The sequence below is a fragment of the Cervus canadensis genome, chromosome 28, assembly GCF_019320065.1.
Source record: "Cervus canadensis isolate Bull #8, Minnesota chromosome 28, ASM1932006v1, whole genome shotgun sequence".
NCBI lineage: Eukaryota > Metazoa > Chordata > Mammalia > Artiodactyla > Cervidae > Cervus > Cervus canadensis.
The window spans coordinates 35,253,557-35,273,915 of NC_057413.1; the positions used below are offsets into that span (position 1 = coordinate 35,253,557).

At 47.3% G+C, this 20,359-nt stretch overlaps 1 protein-coding gene and 1 pseudogene across 17 annotated transcripts in view; both read left to right on the top strand.

The window, feature by feature from the left end:
* DST (dystonin) overlaps window positions 1-20,359 on the top strand; it is a 511,627-nt gene that overhangs the window by 186,469 nt on the left and 304,799 nt on the right. The window lies entirely within an intron of this gene.
* On the top strand, window positions 13,271-16,021 carry LOC122429937 (annotated as a pseudogene). Its single transcript, XR_006266192.1, has one exon. The product of XR_006266192.1 is annotated as a heterogeneous nuclear ribonucleoprotein A1-like (transcript).

The window sequence follows — 20,359 nt, forward strand, 5'->3', positions numbered from 1 at the left end:
TTACTCCGCGGCTTGTGGGATCTTAGTTCCCGGAGCAGGGATCAAAGCTGTGTCCCCTGCATGGCAAGCTGGGTTCTTAACCACTGACTTCTTAACTAGGGAAGTCCCTACTGATAATTGGTGAAGCTGGTGATGATATGTATATGCATCCATATGTAGCAGCTCATTTTACTCTTCCCAGTGTTTTTTTTTTTAGATTTTTCTGTAGTAAAAGGTTCTTTAAAAAGTTTTTCCTGGGAAGACCCAGAGGAATCGGGTGGAGAGGGAGGTGGGAGGGGGGATCGGGATTGGGAATACATGTAAATCCATGGCTGATTCATATCAATGTATGACAAAACCCACTGGGGAAAAAAAAAAAAAAAAGTAAAATAGAAAAGATGTTAACATGCTTCTATGCAATGGAGAAAGAGCCCATGGAGATGGTGGTCAGTTACAGTTAATGGAATAAAGTCTCTATAGACATGGAGCCAAAAAAAAAAAAAAAAAAATTTTTTTTCATGGGTAGCTAAATGCATAGTCATCTTGCAGGTGAGATTTCTTTTAAATTAGGTAATAAAGCTCCTTTAAATGATGTTTCACAGACCACAAACACAACTCTTAAAATTTTTTTAATTTAATTAAAAATTTTTTTTTAGTTTTTATTTTATATTGGACTCTAGTTGATTTACAGTGTTCTGTTAGTTCCAAGTGTATAGCACAGTGATGCAGTTATACATATACGAGTGTCCATTCTTTTTCAAATTGTTTTTCAGTTTAGGTGAGCAGAGTGCCTGTGCTATTCATTCAGTAGGTCCTCACTGGTTGTCTATTTTATATATAGGAGCGTGGATATGTTAATCCCAGACGCCCAGTTTATCCCCCTCAGTAGCAGAAGTGCTAGTCACTCAGTGAGCCATTCCCATCTCAGTTGCGGTGTGTAGGTGGTCGCCTGGGAGAAGGGTGAGTCCCCACCTCATGGGAGAGGCATGCTGGTCCTAGCCGCCCGCCCTGCTGTCTCTGGTCTGTCCAGCAGAAGGCACCTGGGCCCCTTGAGGACCACACCCGTCTGCCGTGACACAGTGGTGGCCTGGCCGTGGTGGAAAGAGGAAGGCAATAGAGAGGATGCTGTGTGTTGCTTTTTCTTGGGAGTGTGTACACTATACACAGTGTACACACTATACGTGGTGTGTACATACACAGTATGTACAGTGTACACTATACAGTGTATACAGTGTATGTGGTGTGTACCTACACAGTATGTACAGTGTACACTATATGTGGTGCATGCACTAAAACTATGTATACACTATACATGGTGTGTACATACACAGTATGTACAGTGTACACTATATGCAGTGTGTACACTATACACAGTGTATACACTATACGTGGTGTGTACATACACAGTATGTACAGTGTACATGGTACATACACAGGTGTGTACATTATACACGGTGTGTACACTATACACAGTTTACACACTATACGTGGTGTGTACATACACAGTATGTACAGTGTACACTATACAGTGTATACAGTGTACGTGGTGTGTACATACACAGTATGTATAGTGTACACTATGGTGCGTGCACTATAAACTATGTATACACTATACGTGGTGTGTACATACACAGTATGTACAGTGTACACTATACGCGGTGTGTACACTATACACAGTGTATACACTATACATGGTGTGTACATACACAGTATGTACAGTGTACACTATATGCGGTGGGTACACTATACATGGTGTGTACATACACAGTATGTACAGTGTACACTATACGTGGTGTGTACACTATACACAGTGTATACACTATACGCGGTGTGTACATACACAGTATGTACAGTGTACACTATACATGGTGTGTACATTATACACAGTGTATACACTATATGCAGTGTGTACATACAGAGTATGTACAGTGTACACTATATGCGATGTGTACACTATACACTGTGTGCCCTCCGTCTGCAGCAGCTCCCCAGATGGTCTGATTCTAGCACCCCTTGGTCAAAGAGAACCTGCGATTTTCTGTTTGACTAAACATTGCCTATATTCTCCATTTGTTAAAATCCAAGCACAGTTGGATATAGCGTTTTGGAAGTGAAATGGACTCTTGTGATCTGGGAAGGAAGCTGTGATGAGTTTGGGCAGTGTGCCTGGTCATTACAGTGACCAGGTGGTCCATGAATTGATCCATGAGTTGAAGGGGGGCCAGCAGTCGCAGGTCGAGTGTGGTTCGGTCTTGGCCTCTGTTGGCGCTTGGTTCCATCTTGCAGACCCGAGTGAATCAGGACTCAGGGACAGTAAAGTCACTTCCCCAGATCACACAGCCGGTAGGTTGTGGAACCTGATTTTAACTCCATTTCCGACACCCTTGTTTTGTGAATTCTGCATTCATAGATTTTGGTATTAAAGTTTTCTTCTCTAGGGAAATATTTCAGTCACGTGTGGTTTTGAATTTATTTTTTTCTGCACTTATTTAATTTCTCTTGGGCTGCATCGAGGCTGGTTGTGGTGCGTGGGCTCTCTGTCTCGGGGCAGAGGCTGAGCGGCCCTGCCGCGGGGTCCGAGTTCTTCATGAGCTCGCAGCCCTGTGCCCGCGCTGGAAGGCAGATTCTGACTGCTGGGCTGCCAGGGACTCCCCCTGAATGTGTTCTAAGATGATCAGACTTCCAGCTTCCTGTGAAACTACATGCTCTCAGAGTTTGCTTTCTTGTTTTGTGGAAGCATAAAGAAACCAGTGCTTTTTTTACATGCTTTGCTTTGTGTGGGTTTGAGGAGGTAAAAGTTCTGTTGTCCATTAATTGTTTAAAAAAGAAGGGTGCATCCGGTGTGATACAATTCTGTGATGCTGTTGGGTTCGTGGGGTTTGCTCTGCTCGTGTGCACAGCTGATGGGGAGGCGGGGAGTGGCCGCTTCCCTTGGTCTCGGTGGGGTCTCGGGGGAAGGTAGCCGCGATAGGGGGGCCCCAGTCGCGTTCGCGTCTGGAACTCTGTTGTCAGGCTGCAGATTCTGGGCTGTCGGCATCCTTATCGTTTGGGCTCGGAAGCCCTCAGTGCACCAGACCAGAAGGGGTGGCACGGTGACGGAGGGATTGTAGTCCACTGGGAGTTGCTGACGTTCATAGACACTCGTGGATGAAGAAGGCACGCCTGTCGTTGATGGTATAAAATGCAGCGTAGACCACAAAGTCGTCCTAGTCACTGTAAAGGTGGCAGCTCCATGCTGCAGTGGTTGTCACCCAGCCCCAGGGACGCGGACGGGGACCTTTGCCGTCTCCTTGCCTCCTTTCAGAGGTTTTCACCCTCTTGTGGGTCTGACCTGTTTGCCCACCACAGCTGCTCCCAGCTGTCTGGACCAGGGATGGACAGAAAGACACCGGCTCCTCCTGAAGGACACGCCCCAGAAGCAGCCCAGTCACTGCTGCTGACGTCGGGGGCGAGAACTTGGCTGGAACATGCCACGTGGAGCTCAGGGACGTCGGGAGGGTGAACTCGCTGCTGGTGACCCTGCCCCCAGCTAAAAGTCAAGGGAGCCATTTCTCTGGGGGGAAGGGTGCGTGGAGAGTTGTGTTGGCTTGATTATACTGAATTTTAGTTGAAGTGTAGTTGGTTTACAATATTGTGTTTATTTCTGCTGTACAGGAAAGTGACCCAGTTTATGGTTTATCACAAGATATTGAATGTAGTTCCTGTGCTCTACAATAGGACCAAGGTTTTGTCCATTCCTCATGTAATCCTTTGCATCTGTTAACCCCACACCCTGAGTCCATCCACATACCATCCCCCAGCCCCCATTCTGTTCTGTCCGGGTGTCTGTTTTGGAGATAGGCTCTTTGTGTCTTCTTTTAGATTCCACCTATAAATGATATCATATAGGGGTTGTCTCTTTCTGACTTATTTCACTTAGATACTGAATTCTTTGCTTTGCACTTTGTAAATGGTGTCTATTTCTTTCCTAGGAGATTTTCCATTTCAAAGAGTTCTCAGTAGCAGATTTGCTGGGAAACTGAATCTTGGGTTGGATTAGAATCAGCCAATAAAAATGCTATATTGCAAGTGAAAACAAAATAAGAGGGCCTTAAAAGGAATGTCGTTTACTTCTCTCTTACGTGGAACCCAGGCTGTCTCTGCACCAATACTAGAAACATCACCATTGTCAACAGCCCAGACTTAGGGAGCTGCCTTGTGGTTCAGGATGTTGCTTGAACTTTATCCATCAGGTCAGCCAAGAGAAAGGAAGGAAGAAAGAGGGAAGAAGGGATACAGGGGAACCAGGCATCTTTCATAGAAAATTCCTAGAAGTTGCCACAGCACACTTTTGCTTTCATTTTGTTGGCCAGAACACCATCATTTGGCCATACCTGCGAAGCAAGGCTAGAAACTGTGGTTTTTTTCTCCCAAGCAACAATGAGACTCATCAGAATCAGAGTTTCTGTTACGAAGGAGGAGAATCACCAGCAGGCTCTGCTACACGCTGTCAATTTGGGAAGGACTGTCTAATCTTCCTACCTGATATGTTGCAACGTGGAAAACGATCAGAAAACATTTTGCTGATTTACAGTTGTGTTCACATGAGGCTGTCAGCCTTGCTCCCCTCCCAGTCCTTATAAACCCTTGGGTTTGTAGGGACGTCTGACGTTTACTGACTGACTGCTCACAGCTGTGTACAGACGGCCACTGTCTTTAGGTCAACCCCCAAAGCCTTTCCTGAGAAAGAGCAATCCTAGTAGCCCTGCCTGTCACTGTCTTGCAGTGCTTCAGAGTTGCATTTTGTTTGAGGGTCTGCTTTTCTGAAAGTAGACTCTTCTTTTTTTCCTATTTTGCTCCCTAGAAGGATTTTCCCCCTTTGTTTTAGAGTAGAAACAGTCTGAAGGTGTATTTTAGCCATTTCTGGCTCAAGACTGAAGTAGTTGTGAGACATTGATTCTTCCCCAGACCACGTACAGTGGCTGCAGAATTTTTCTCTTAGGACTTCTCTTGAGAAAATAGCATGACTCATTGTGGTTCTTGTAAAAAGCAACTTTTCTGCCTGTGTAGCAGGGTGGAAAGATTTGATTTATAATTAAACTTGGAAATGCAAAGAAAATATTTTCTTTTGAAAGGGAAGCCTCTGACGCAATTGGTGGGAGTGGGAGTCGGTGCAGCCACTGTGGAAAACAGTATGGAGGTTCCTCAGAAAACCAAAAACAGAGCTACTATATGACCCAGCGATCTCACCCCTGAGCGTATATCTGGACAAAACTGTAATTCAGAAAGATCCATGTACCCCTGTGTTCATACCAGCACTGTTCACAATACCCAGGATGTAGAAACAACTAAATGTCCATCGACAGATGAGTGGCTAAGGAAGATGTGTACGTGTACACACACAGACACAGACACAGACACACAGACACAGACACACACACAGACACACACACAGATAGACACACACAGACACAGACACACACACACACACACAGACACACGCAGATACACACACACAGACATACACACAGACACACACAAAGACAGACACACACACAGACAGACACACACACAAAGACACAGACACACACACAGACACACACAGACACACAAAGACACACACACAGACACACAAAGATACACACAGACACACACACAGACACAGACACACACAAAGACACAGACACACACACACAGACACAGACAGACAGACAGACACAGACACACACACAGACACACACAGATAGACAGACACACACACACAGACACAGACACACAGACACACACAAAGACACACACAGACACAGACAGGCAGACACACACACAGAGACACACACACACACACACACACAGACAGACACACACAGACACACACAAAGACACACACAGACACACACAAAGACACAGACAGACACACAGACACACACAGATAGACAGACACACAGGCACACAGACACACACAGACACACAGAAAGACACACACAGACACACACAGACACAGACACACACAGACACACAGATAGACACACAGACACACACAGAGACACACAGACACAAAGACACACACACAGACACACACAGACACAGACAGACAGACAGACAGACACACACACACACACACTAGAACATTACTCAGCCATGAAAAAGATGGGAATAATGCCACTTGCAGCACCATGGATGCAACTGGAGGGTGTCATGCTAAGTGAAGTAACTCAGAAAGAGGAAGACAAAGACCCTATATCTCTTATATGTGGAATCTGAAATTGGCCACAGATGGACTTACCTGTGAAACAGAAACAGAACTTGGACACAGAGAGCAGACTGGTGGTTGCCAAGGAGAAGGGGTGGGTGGGGAGGGCTGGACTGGGAGTTTGGGGTTAGCAGACGGAAGCTGTGACATGTAGGATGGATAAACAAGGTCCTACTGTGTAGCACAAACATCTGTATTCGGCGTTCTTTGATGAACCATAATGGAAAAGAACATAAAACAGGATGGAAGTGGTTTATTTCGGTTCCCAGCTTCTCTGGTGTCTTCGGTGAGCCCCAGCCTCTGACTGGTGGAGGAAATGTGCACAGTTGTGCCTGTTCCCAGGCGTAGTGTGCGCGACCGTGTGAAAGCCTCTGTGGTCCCGCATGCCCCGGTCCGGCCGCTGCCCGCCCCGCCCTGCCCCCGGCATCTGGGGGACAGAGCCGGCTTCTGAGACGGCGCCCTTCGGGGGGAGATGCTGGTCCCCCCGCGTGCTCACTCCCCTCAGTGGCCCTGGCGGCTGCTGATTCCAAGTCAGTCACATGGACTCGGGGCTTGTGTGTGGCTCAGGCCGTGTCCTTCTCTTCCTTGACTGTCCCTGCGGTCCTGCGGGGGCTGCAGCCAGTGGCAGGTCTGCCCAGGTGACCTGCCCCGCCGCCTCGTTCAGAGCCCCGGGGGACCTCTGGCCAGGCCCCGGCCAGGCTCGTAGGTCCTGCCGCATTCAGGCTGCTGGGAAGGACCAAGGTAACAGGAGGGGAGGCCCGGAGCCGCCTTCTGCCTCCACGCCACTTCTCACCTCTCCCGTCGTCGCGGCCTGGGCAGGGGCATCCTCTGACCCTTGGTCCGGCCCCTGGCTCCTTCCTCTCCCACAGGCTGCCTGTCCGAAGCCTATACCGCGCTCCCGAAGCTGGTCCTGTGGCTTTGATGTCAGGCTGAAAGGGTGTGTTTTCTTCCCTAGAGGAGCGTCCCATGAACTCCTGATGAGGGAAAGGAATAAAGCAATTTGTAAATTTCTCTCTCGATAGTATCCTGGCTAGCAGAGTTACATGGTTCTGCTGAACAGTCCCAGTGTTATCAGCTGAAATGATTCTCCATCTTGTGGTAACATTTCTGTGATTTTTTTTAGGGTGATGATCTCTTTGTGTCTAGAGGCAAAGGAGAACCGATGTATACTTTTCAAAATACTATTTTATGACACTTGATTTTATGGTGTGTGAAAATTTCAGTGTTCCTCTTTAAAAAAATTTTTGTTGGAGTGTAGTTGATCTCCAGTGTTGCATTAATTTCTGTTGTAGAGCCAAGTGGCTCGGTACATGTATACATATATGTGCTCTTTTTCACATTCTTTTCCATTATGGCTTGTCACAGGATATTGAACATAGTTCCCTGTGCTACACAGTAGTCCTGGCTGCTCATCCATCCTGTATGTAACCCCAGCTTCCCTGGCAGTGCAGTGATCAGGACTCAGCACTCTTGTTGCTTGGCCCCCAGTTCAGCCCCTGGTTAGGGAACTGAGATCTCAAAGCTGCTTGGCAAGACCCTACCCCCCCGCAAACAAACAAAAAAAACAAGGCAAAAGTGCAAATCAAACTCCAGGCCTTCCCCCTCCCCACCCCTTTGGCAACCTCAAGGCTGTTCTTTATGTCTTCTGTTTTGTAGCTGTATTCATTTGTGTCTTACGTTCCACATATAAATGATACCATTTTGTAATCGTCTTTCTCTTTCTGATTATTTCACTTAGTATGATCGTCTCTAGGTACATCCACGTTGCTGCCAGTGGCATTATTTTATTCTTTTTTCATGGCCGAGTAGTAGGACCTTGTGTTTCTGTTTTTATGCCACATCCTCTTCATGCATCCAGCTGTGGAAGGACGTTTAGGGTGTTTCTGTGCCTTGGCTGTTGTAAAGAGTACTGCTGTGAACCGAGGTGTGCGTGTATCTTTCTGAGTTACAGTTTTGTGTGGTGTATGCCCAGGAGTGGGGTTGCTGGATCACGTGGTAGTTCTGTTTTTAGTGTTTAAAGGACCCTCCGTGCAGTTTCCCATAGCAGTTGCACCGCTTCACATTCCCACCAGCAGTGGAAGAGGATTCTCTTTTCTCCATACCGTCTCCAGCACTTACTAAAATTTCATTGTTCTTAAATTTTTCAGTCTCAGTCAGCCTCTTTCCTGGTAGTTTTAGCAGAATATGGGGTTTGGTGATCCAGAGATGGGTAAAGCCGATGACTGGCCAGGTGGGGCTGGATAAACCACTGTCATCTGTTGGGGTCTCAGTGATTCCATCTTTAACTGTGAGTCCGTACCTACCTCACAAAGTCGGGGTGTGTATAACGTGGGAAACCAACATGCCGGGACGTCTGGGGTGCAGGTGGCCCCACTCATGCTCGTTCCCAGCACCCGTCTGCTCCACCCCGGCAGCTTCTGCTGTGGTCCTTCTGCCCAGGAGGCCGTCTGCCCCGGGGCCCACGGGCCTTCACAGATGCTCCGGATGATGCCGGCCTCCTGCGTCTGATTCCCCTCCTACTTACAGTCAGTCAGTTCAGTTCAGTTCAGTCGCTCAGTCGTGTCCGACTCTTTGTGACCCCATGGACTGCAGCACGCCAGGCCTCCCTGTCCATCACCAACTCCCAGAGTTTACTCAAACTCATGTCCATCGAGACAGTGATGCCATCCAGCCATCTCATCCTCTGTCGTCCCCTGCTCCTCCTGCCTACTTATGGTCAATAGGCTTCCCATTCTGTGTCCAGGTTTGGTTTATTTCCTCCGTAGAACAAAGTGCCTTGATGTCAAGAGCTGTGTTTTGCACACTCATATCACATCCTGCACTTTCCCTGTATCAAAAGCTCCAGTTAGCCTCGCCTTCCCACTTGCATATTTAATGCTTTTGGGGATATTTTCTGTAGTTCTTGGGCATACTTTGTAGCTGAAAAAAATAGGCATTGGTTAGTATTACCAGAAATTAGTGAACTAAAAAGTCTGATCTCATCATGTGTACTTTATAATCCTATTTCCTATCTGATCCTTTCAGATTCTGAAAAGAACCCAGACTCTAAATAACTTGTAACTAGCTGAAATTATTCAGGACTTGTAAAATCAAGAACATATGTCTTAATTTAAATACCTTTCCCACATACAGTTTTGACTGAGAAGTATTTTTAGATTTAACAAATTTATCTTAGAACTATGAAGTCATTTCATTTATCACTAAAAATATTTATGGCTCAGAAGTATTTTTTGACAGTTGGTTTGTGGAACTCCAGACCTAATATATGTGACATTTCAATTTTGGTGGCCATGTTTATATAGCTCTTGGGTCTTCTCAAGGGCTGTATCCTCAGTTATTATAATTAAGCTATCTCAGATTTCACATATATTTAGCTAGTGAATATTCATGAGGCTCGGGAGAGGATAAAAGAGAGAGGGTCCATGTTCAGAGTCAGTTGAGCACATATACACTTAAGGCCTGTTCTGGATGACCTGCTAAAGTAAATTAAGTCTGGATCTCTCAGCAAAGAGACAGACCGCAGAAAGAATGAGTCACGCAGACCCCATCTCAAGAATAGAATTAAAAAGTTGTATAGCTATAGAGGACAAACCAGCGGTGGGAGAGGGAAGTGGGGAGGGACAAGATGGAGTAGGAGATGAAGAGTTACAAACTATTGTGTATGAGGCAGATAAGCAACCAGGGTATATGGTACAGCCCAGTGAATATTGCCAGTATTTTACAATAACGATAAATGGAATATAACCTTTAAAAATTGTGAATCACTATGTTGTATACCTGTAACTTGAATAATCCAGTTCATCAGCAATACCTCAAAAAAGCTATCAATTAAAAAAAAAATGAAAAAATTGTATGAAGTCAGACAAAAATCTGCCTTTACTGTGAAAGTCAGTATATTTTGCTTATACTTTAAAAAAGGTCAGCCTCTAGAAAATAAGCTTTGTATTTCTTCTGTTGAATTAATGAATTTCCTTTAAAAAGGTTTACTCTATATGAAGTTACAGTATGTCCACCAGAAGTCCCTTGGAGGGTATATATCACCACCTAATACTTTCATTTATTTTTCATTCCTGTTGAGAAAAGGCACAGGAAGTTGTTGGTGTTTATAAATTTCATTATCAGTAGAAGTGGATTTCTGAAAAGGTTCACGTGGACAGAAGGTTCTGTTCTCAGAAGCGTTGCTGTGGTCTTTGTGGCAGGCCGCATTTTGCAGCGGCGGGCGTGTGAGTGCTGTGGGTTGCACTGCGCCTGGAGCCGGGTCATCAGCCTTGTTTCCATGGCAGCGGGAGCCTGTGAGCAGGGCAGGCTGCACGCTGCAGCCACGATTCAGGTTGTCTGGCTGCTCCAAACCTCATGCTGTCCACTCTCGGTCACTCTTCTTGTTATCTCCCTAAAAATCTTCTCCAGGGAAGACTGGTTAACTTGCATCAAAAATGGGTTCAAAAATTCACTATTAGAGGCAGATCTACAGCTTCTGAAGCTGCAGAGGTTTGCAGAGGCCCTGCAGGGTGCCTGGTGATGGTGGTACGTAGGCTCCAGGCCCTGTTTGAAACAACTGCATTTAAATTGATCCCGGCACCAAGAGGGATTCCTGTTTTATGCTAAGCATTCTTCTGTTTGCGTGACTTTCATGATATATTTCCAGTCGTTCTTCAAGTCTTTGAAATGGGTGGTATTTTCTCCATTTTACAGATGAAGACAATAATTTTAGGGAGTATTATTAACTTGCTGCAGCCTGTGGACATCCCAGGTGGCCCACTGGTAAAGAATCCACCACCAATGCAGGAGATATGGGTTCGATCCCTGGGTTAGGAAGATCCCCTGGAGGAGGAGATGGCACCCCACTCCAGTACTCTTGCCTGGGAAATCCCATGGACAGAGGAGCCTGGCGGGCTATGGTTCATGGTGTCGCAGAGACACGACTGAGTGACTGAGCATGCACACACAGGGTTATTAGCAAGAGAGGGCATGTGAGGCCAGGTCTTTCTGCCTCCGGAACAGGTGTCCTTTGCAACCACCTTGCTGAAGCTGGGAGGAACCCGCAGTCACGCTCACTGTCCTTCGGGCCGCGGCTCCGTAGGTCGCCTGTCTTTACGGCCTCTCCTCCTAGCCCAGTCGCCCGGGTCTCTTCTGCACACATCTGTACTTGATCCATGCCTCACATCACACCCTTGGTTCTCAATATTTTGCCTTTTCTGCAATCTGTCTTTTTTGCAAACCAGTTATACTCTGCATCTCCGCGCCCCATATATTAAAAACTCAGACAAATATAAATCAAAGAGATGAAGCAAAACAGATGAAACTCAGCCTTGTTTGCAGTAGCGCAGACGGCTGTGACACTGTTGGAAAGTGCCAGCATCCGTCCGCAGGTGAGTGACTGAGTAAACCGGGGCATCCACACAGTGAAACACCGCTCCGTCATCATAGGGGACAGATCACGAGTACACCGCAGCGACACGGACGAATCTGAAAAACGTGAGGCTGGCGGTGCCCTGGAGCCCGCGCTCCGCAGTAGGAGAAGCTGCGTGAAAGGCCCAGCTCCGCAACTGCGGAGGACCTTCCGCTCAGCCCAGCTGGAGAGGAGCCGTGGGCGGCGGTGGAGGCCCAGCACAGCCAAAAGATGAAGGAAAAAAAAAGCCCCCAAAAATGTGAGGCTGGGGACTTCCGGGTGGCCTTGTGGTTAAGAGCCTGCCCTGCAGCGCGGGGTCTGCGGTTCAGTCCTTGGTCTGGAGGCTGAGCTTCCACCGCAGAGCAGCTCCGTCCGTGCTGTGACTGCAGGGTCCTTGTGTCACCGTGAAGATCCGCGGGACACAGCAGGGCTGCCGGGTGACCGCTGAGGCCTGGCAGCCAAATAAAGAAAGAAATAGGTTTTACAAGTTGAGCATTGATCATTAAAAAAAAAAATGTTAGCCTGAATGAAAGAAGCTAGACTCAGATCGATTCTATTTATGTGAAATTTCAGAATCTGTAAAACTATAACGATCAAAATCACATTGCCTTTGGGAAGGGTGTGGGGTGGACTGCAAGGGGCACAGAAGTGTGGAAAATATTTTCTGTCTTGTTTTGGGTGCCAGGCATCCTGGCAAAGAGTTTTTGAAACTCTCTTAACTGAACACTTAGTATTTATTTTGTTTAAAAAGTAAAATATAATAAGGCTAAGGTTCTTTTGCATAATTTATGGCATTTGTCATGCAGTTTTGCCAGTTCTGGCTTCCAGTCTCTTTTCCTGCCGGACGGAAGCAGGTATGGAACATAACGTTTGTAGGTATCCGTGCCTGGCACTCTGTGATATTGGGGAGGAAGAAATATTTCTCTACCTTTCTAGGTTCTGCCTGGTCCAAGAATTAAATTGATAGGAAACAGGTTAACAGGAGAAAGTTAAACAAAAGTTTAATAACATGTATTCATGGGTCCCTTAAATCTTCAGCTGAAGACAAAAGAGGATATGGAGGTGGGGGTTTGGGACTTGAAAGGCAAGAATGGGAGTTCACAAGAAGAGGGAAAAACAAAGGTTTGGTGAGTAAACGTTTGCTGGGCCAGGCAGATGCAGTGGGATGCAGCGTGGACTCTGCCCCAGGCCCTGTTCCCTGACCACACGTAGCTGCATTCCTTGCAGATAACCAGAGATAGCTGTGTTCTGGGTACAGGCCTTCTATCTAAATTCTTCAGTCAGCTAGGGGGAAGGTCAAAGTTTCTTCATGAGTCTTTTGGGCATTGATTGTTTTCAGCTGGAAAGAATCCATAGGCCAGAGAGGCCTTTTGGGTTGGCAGATTTTGTCCCTCTATAGTGGGTTCTCGAGATACTGTTGAATGCAAGGAATACTACCTTCTGAAAAAACCTGGTCCATTAGGAAAAAAAGAGTATGTTTGGAATAGTGGGGGCCCAGGAGGATGTTTAACATGGTCTTTCAGTTCAGTTCAGCTTAGTCGCTCAGTCGTGCCTGACTCTTTGCGACCCCATGAATCGCCGCATGCCAGTCCTCCCTGTCCATCACAAACTCCTGGAGTTTACTCAGACTCATGTCCATCGAGTCGGTGATGCCACCCAGCCATCTCATCCTCTGTTGTTCCCTTCTCCTCCTGCCCCCAATCCCTCCCAGCATTAGGGTCTTTTCTAATGAGTCAGCTCTTCGCATGAGGTGGCCAAAGTATTGGAGTTTGAGCTTCATGTCTTTAGGTGCCCGGAAATCTAAGCTTCATAGAAGATGCAGATCAAGCCTTTATGAATTTAGTTACAGAGATTTGCCTACAAAAAAGTGAAGACTGAGTTTGTATATTTTTAGTGGTTTGCTTTGAATTTTTTAGTCTCTAGATGCCAGGTGATGCCTGCAGTTTAAACCAGCATCATTTCTCTAACCGTCTCCCCCTTGTTTTTGGAATAGTTTTGGGCTGGAGCAGGCCTCTGACTCACACCTCTGACCTTAGGGCTGTGAAAGTACTTCACTGCTGGAATAAATCTGAGTTTACAAATTCCATTTCAGCAGCCAGGCAGAGATGCTGAACACTCAGTTGAGTTTTGGCTAATGAGCCACATGTGGTTCTGTGGGAGCCAGAAGCTTGTCTCCTGGGAAAAATTCCCCATTTAAAGGCAAACTTTAAATGTTTGCCTGAGTCTGGTGTTTCATTCCCAGCCATACGTGTTTACGATGACACCAGGAGCAGTCAGGAATGGAAGGCATAAGACATTTTTGTACAAATTGAGGGGTTCTCAAAACAAAACTCCCACAAGAATGCCTGCTATACAACTTTTCCTTCCAACTGTAAAAAATACATTCCTTGAGGAAGAATGGGAAGAAAATACTGATGCTGTAATTGGCATTTTCATACCCTGGAAACTGTGCCCTGTTTAATGAAAGCATGATCACTTTGTTCCCATGCTGGAACTGAGTTGCTCACTTTTCTGTCCTTGGATATTGAAATTATTTCACATTTTTCTGTCAATAGGTAATTAGAGTTTCATAAATTTTAAATACCAGGCAAGGTTTATATTTAGTGTTTTTTTTTTCATTGATAATCTTTTATTGTTATACAATATGAGGCAAAGAAGTTGTAATTATCTAAAAATTATATGGCCAGAAATTTTTCGAGCCACACATAATAAACAGGGGAGCATGCATAGAAGAAAGAATGGGACTTTTCTGCCCGTGGACGCCGCCGAGAAAGCATCGTTGAAGACTTCCCCGCCTCCACTGCCATCATGTCTAAATCAGAGTCTCCCAAAGAGCCCGAACAGCTGCGGAAGCTCTTCATCGGAGGATTGAGGTTTGAAACAACCGATGAGAGTCTCAGGAGCCATTTTGAGCAATGGGGAACGCTCACAGACTGTGTGGTAATGAGGGATCCAAACACCAAGCGCTCCAGAGGCTTCGGGTTTGTCACATACGCCACGGTGGGTGAGGTGGATGCGGCCATGAATGCAAGGCCACACAAGGTGGACGGAAGAGTTGTGGAACCAAAGAGGGCCGTGTCAAGAGAAGATTCTCAAAGACCTGGTGCCCACTTAACTGTGAAAAAGCTTTTTGTTGGTGGCATTAAAGAAGACACTGAAGAACATCACCTGAGAGATTATATTGAACAGTATGGAAAAATTGAAGTAATTGAAATCATGACTGACCGAGGCAGTGGCAAAAAGAGAGGCTTTGCTTTTGTAACCTTTGATGACCATGACTCTGTAGACAAGACTGTCATTCAGAAATACCACACTGAATGGCCACAACTGTCAAGTGAGAAAAGCCCTGTCTAAGCAAGAGATGGCTAGTGCTTCAGCCAGCCAGAGAGGTCGAAGTGGTTCTGGAAACTTTGGTGGCGGTTGTGGAGGTGGTTTTGGTGGGAATCACAACTTTGGTCGTGGAGGAAACTTCAGTGGTCGAGGTGGCTTTGGTGGCAGCCGTGGTGGTGGCGGATATGGTGGCAGTGGGGATGGATATAATGGATTTGGTAATGACGGAAGCAGTTTTGGAGGTGGCGGAAACTACAATGATTTTGGCAATTACAGCAATCAGTCTTCAAATTTTGGGCCCATGAAAGGGTCCAAAGTTTCCTCCATGAGAGGAGGAAACTTCGGAGGCAGAAGTTCTGGCCCCTATGGTGGTGGAGGCCAATACTTTGCCAAACCACGAAACCAAGGTGGCTATGCTAGTTTCAGCAGCAGCAGTAGCTATGGCAGGGGCAGAAGGTTTTAATTACTGCCAGGAAACAAAGCTTAGCAGGAGAGGAGAGCCAGAGAAGTGACAGGGAAGCTACAGGTTACAACAGATTTGTGAACTCAGCCAAGCACAGTGGTGGCAGGGCCTAGCTGCTACAAAGAAGACATGTTTTAGACAATACTCATGTGTATGGGCAAAAAACTCGAGGACTGTACTTGTGACTAATTGTATAACAGGTTATTTTAGTTTCTGTTCTGTGGAAAGTGTAAAGCATTCCAACAAAGGGTTTTAATGTAGATTTTTTTTTTTGCACCCATGCTGTTGATTGCTAAATGTAATAGTCTGATCATGACGCTGAATAAATGTCTTTTTTTTTTTTTTTTTCAATGTGCTGTGTAAAGTTAGTCTACTCTGAAGCCATTTTGGTAAACTACCCCAACAGTGTGAAGTTAGAATTCCTTCAGGGTGATGCCAGGTTCCATTTGAAATTTATTTACAACTTGCTTGGTGGAGAAGCTATTGTCTTCAGAACCTTGGTGTAGTTGAACTGACAGTTACTGTGTTGTGACCTGGAGTTCACCATTTAAAGGGTCACCCATGCAAAGTCATGGAGGTTTTTTTTTTTTTTTTTTTTTGTTATTAATGATTGTTGGCACATCCTATGCAATATATCTAAATTGAATTATGGTACCAGATAAAAGTTATAGATGGGAATGAAGCTTGTGTATCATCCATTATCATGTGTAATCAATAAAAGATTTAATACCCTCTTAAAAAAAAAAAAGAAAGAATGGGTTCTTTTTTAAAAAAATTAATTTATTTTTTAACTGCATTGGATGGCTTGTGGGACCAAGAATTGAACCTAGGTGCCGCAGGGAAAGCTCTGAGTCCTAACCACCGGACTGCCAGAGAAGTCCTTTCATTTTTTTTTTATTGAAGTAGAGTTGATTCATAATGTCGTGTTGGTTTCAGGTATATTTAATGTTGAGATGACTGTTCCCTTGTGTAAATCTTGGTCTGGGTTTTGGATTTTCTGTAGCTGTATTCCAGAGGCAGTGTGGCCTCAGGGTCGAGAGTATGGGAACTGAGGTCATCTTCTGTGGTTGGTCCCAGATTCTCTCTACTAATCCAGTCAGTTCAGTTCAGTTCAGTTCAGTCACTTAGTCGTGTCCGACTCTTTGCAACCCCTTGAACTGCAGCACACCAGGCCTCCCTTGAACTGCAGCACACCAGGCCTCCCTGTCCATCACCAACTCCTGGAGTCCACCCAAACCCATGTCCATTAAGTCTGTGATGCCATCCAACCATCTCATCCTCTGTTGTCCCCTTCTCTTCCCGCCTTCAATCTTTCCCAGCATCAGGGTCTTTTCCAATGAGTCAGCTCTACGCATCAGATGGCCAAAGTATTGGAGTGTCAGCTTCAGCATCAGTCCTTCCAATGAACACCCAGGACTGATCTCCTTTAGGATGGACTGGTTGGATCTCCTTGCAGTCCAAGGGACTCTCAAGAGTCTTCTCCAGCACCACAGTTCAAAAGCATCAATTCTTTTGGTGCTCAGCTTTCTTTATAGTCCAACTGTCACATCCATACATGGCCATTGGAAAAACCATAGCCTTGACTAGATGGACCTTTGTTGGCAAAGTAATGTCTCTGCTTTTTAATATGCTGTCTAGGTTGATCATAACTTTCCTTCCAAGCAGTAAGTGTTTTTTAATTTCATGGCTGCAATCACTGGTGGGCTGCCATCTACGGGGTCGTACAGAGTCGGACACGACTGATGTGACTTAGCAGTAGCAGCCATCACCATCTGCAGTGATTTTGGAACCCAGAAAAATAAAGTCAGCCACTGTTTCCCCATCTGTTTGCCATGAAGTGATGGGACCAGATGCCATGATCTTAGTTTTCTGAATGTTGAGCTTTAAGCCAACTTTTTCACTCTCCTCTTTCACTTTCATCAAGAAGCTCTTTAGTTCTTCACCTTCTGCCACAAGGGTGGCGTCATCTGCATATCTGAGGTTACTGATATTTCTCCCGGCAATCTTGATTCCAGCTTGTGCTTCCTCCAGCCCAGCATTTCTCATGATGTACTCTGCAAAGATAAGTTATGAAGTTTAGATTAGAAATCTTATATATTAGACAGAAATATTTCCTCTGTATTGATTTTCTTCTATAATATTGTATAAGAATATTCTTATATGAGAATATTCTTGTGAATATTCAAGTTAATATTCTTATGCAGTATTCACTTGAAATCTTGTACATGTTCAGGGAGAAATGGGGACAGGAGAGAGGCAGGCCCCTTGCCTTTACTGACTCACCCTATTCCCTTCTGACTTGACCAAGTAACATCCTGGTGCCTCAGTTTCCTCCACTGTGAGGGTGGAGGAGGATAGCAGATCTCCACGGTGAAATATCAAACGCTTAGGGCAGGGCCTGGCTCTGGAGGTGCTGCATTAATAATGTCAGGCATTGTACTTCCTAAGTCAGAACACATAACATTGTGAACATGATTAAGGCTCCTGCGTCACCGTCGCCAACTCCCCAAAGATGCCCTCAGCCGCACCTCGGGGGGCCCGTTTTCCCAGACAGAGTCAGCCTTTAGAGAGCTTCCTCGTGGGCATCTGCTACCAGGCACGTGGTCCTTCAGGTTCTCTTCTTTGTTCTTTGAGCCCTGACTTCCGTTATGTAATGTGTCATCAATAAGTGTGCTTTGACGTTCTTCTTTTGGGGGGCCCGGATAGGCATGCTGTTTTCTTATAAAGACGGGTGGGGAGGGGTCATGGGATTGGAACGTTTGGAACCGCTCTTCTAATAGTATATAATAAAGGTGCATAGAGTCTTTGGAAAGTCTGGGAAGCATCTCTGAGGAAGCACTTTTTCAAAACTCGCCTCTGGTTTTCAAGGGAAAAAAGCTGGTTGACAAGGCAAGAGATCTGTAGGATGTGCAGGCTGGGAATGGTCAACCCAAGGTGATGCTCTGCTGGGTAACCTGGGGAGAAGCTCTTTGCTCCTCTGACTTCAGTCAGAGCTGTTTTACTTCCTTCCTTGTTGTCTGGGGTGTTCTGGGTGAGCTCTGGTTGGGAGCATGCAGCCCTGGCTAACGCAGGTTTGGAGATCTTCTCCATACAAGATGACACAAGCCCAGGGGGGGCTCTCCTGGCTCCCAGATGCTTAGCCATCTGCCCGCCTCTCTTGGTCGTCAGCGATCCTGGGGGGGCCTGTGGGAGGGTGTGGTGGTTACGGTGGGGGTGATGGGGGTGGTGATAGTAGTGATGGGGGTGGGGGTGATGGGGGTGGTGATAGTGATGGGGTGGGGGTGATAGTTGGTGGCTGTGGTGGGGGTGATTATCATGGTGGGGGTGATGGGGTGGTGGTAGTGTTGGGGTGATGGTGGGGGTGGTAGTTGGTGGCTGCGGTGGCATGATGGATTGTGGTGGGGACAGTGTGGGGGGTGGGTGGGATGGTAGTGAGTGTGGTGGTGATGGCGGTGTTTATGGGGGTGGTGATAGTGATGGGGTGGGAGTGATGGGGTGGTGGATGGTAGTGTGTGGTGATGGTGGTGTGATGGGTGGTGATAGTGATGGGGTGGGAGTGATGGGGTGGGAGTGATGGGGGTGGAATGGTAGTGTGTGGTGATGGTGGTGGTGATGGGGTGGTGATAGTGATGGGGTGGGAGTGATGGGGGTGGGATGGTAGTGTGTGGTGATGGTGGTGGTGATGGGGTGGGTGGGATGGTAGTGAATGGTGGTGATGGTGGTGATAGTGATGGGGTGGGAGTGATGGGGGTGGTGATAGTAGTGATGGGGTGGTGATGGTGCTGGTGCTGGGGTGTGGGTTGAATCACCTGATTTGTGGCTCCCGAAGTCCACGGGCATGCTTCCTGATTCTGTAACTAAGACAGCTGCCCCCACAAGCCATAAACTCCCCTGAAATAAAAGCCCTGGGCAGGAGGCAGTCTCTCTGTGAAACAAGCCTCGGTTGACGTTTTCCCAGTGGCTGGGGGTCTTGTTTTTGGTGATCTCCACCTTCTTAGCCCGCTGCTGACTCCCTCTGGGTCTAGCCCAGCTCTTACAGGAGGGAAAGCACACGTGAGTCACCCTGTAATTCCACAGCCTTGGGAAGCGAGTGTAACACAGATAGAGACCTGTGCGGACTTCCTGTCCTACGTGGTGACTCAGAGCAGCAGCGGTCACGTACCTTCCAGCAGTGTAGCTGCACCTGGGAGGTTATTGGTGTCCTGTTCCTGTGCTTTTAGGATGCTTAGGTGGAGAAGGTAGATTAAAAGCAGATGCTGGGAGTTGTATAGTCAGTTCTTGGCCAGTCGTGAGAACAGATACCAGTAGAGTCTTCTTCCGAGCAGAACCCATCAGTGCCGTTCGGTTTCCAGCCGCCGACCCCGGGGATCCTGTCCCGGGTGCGCGGCTGCCGCCCTGACCGCGAGCACGCGGCGGAGGCTGACGGCGGGCGGCGCGGGAGGGCGTCTGGGGGGCTTCGTGCGGCTCCTGTTCCGCCTCAGCCTGCCTAGTACATTACCCCCGGCCGGCCCTGCCACTGGATTCCTGACAACCTGCGCAAAACCAGACTGCGTTTTGTTCCATGGCGGTTGCACTTGGGGGGCGATCGCTGAATATTTTCTGTTACTGGTTCTCCTTTCAGGGTCTCTAAACACTCATCACTGCTATCCCAGGCTGGGCGCCGCCCTCCGAGGAGGCGTCGCCAGCTGCTCCGCCCTTCCCCCCCCCCCCCCCCCCCCCCCCCCCCCCCGCCATCCTCCCCTGTCCCATCCTCCCCCCTTCCCTCTCCCCTCTCCACCCTCCACCCTCCCCGTCCCATCCTCCCCCTTCCCTCCCCCCTCCTCATCCTCCCCCTTCCCTCTCCCTCCCCCCTCGTCCCCATCCTCCCCCCTTCCTTCCTTCCCCCTCCCCAGCCTCCCTCCTCCCCCTCCCCCCTCTCCAGGGCCAGCAGCCTGAAAGCAGGTGGCCGCAGTGCAGGTGTTTCTCTCCA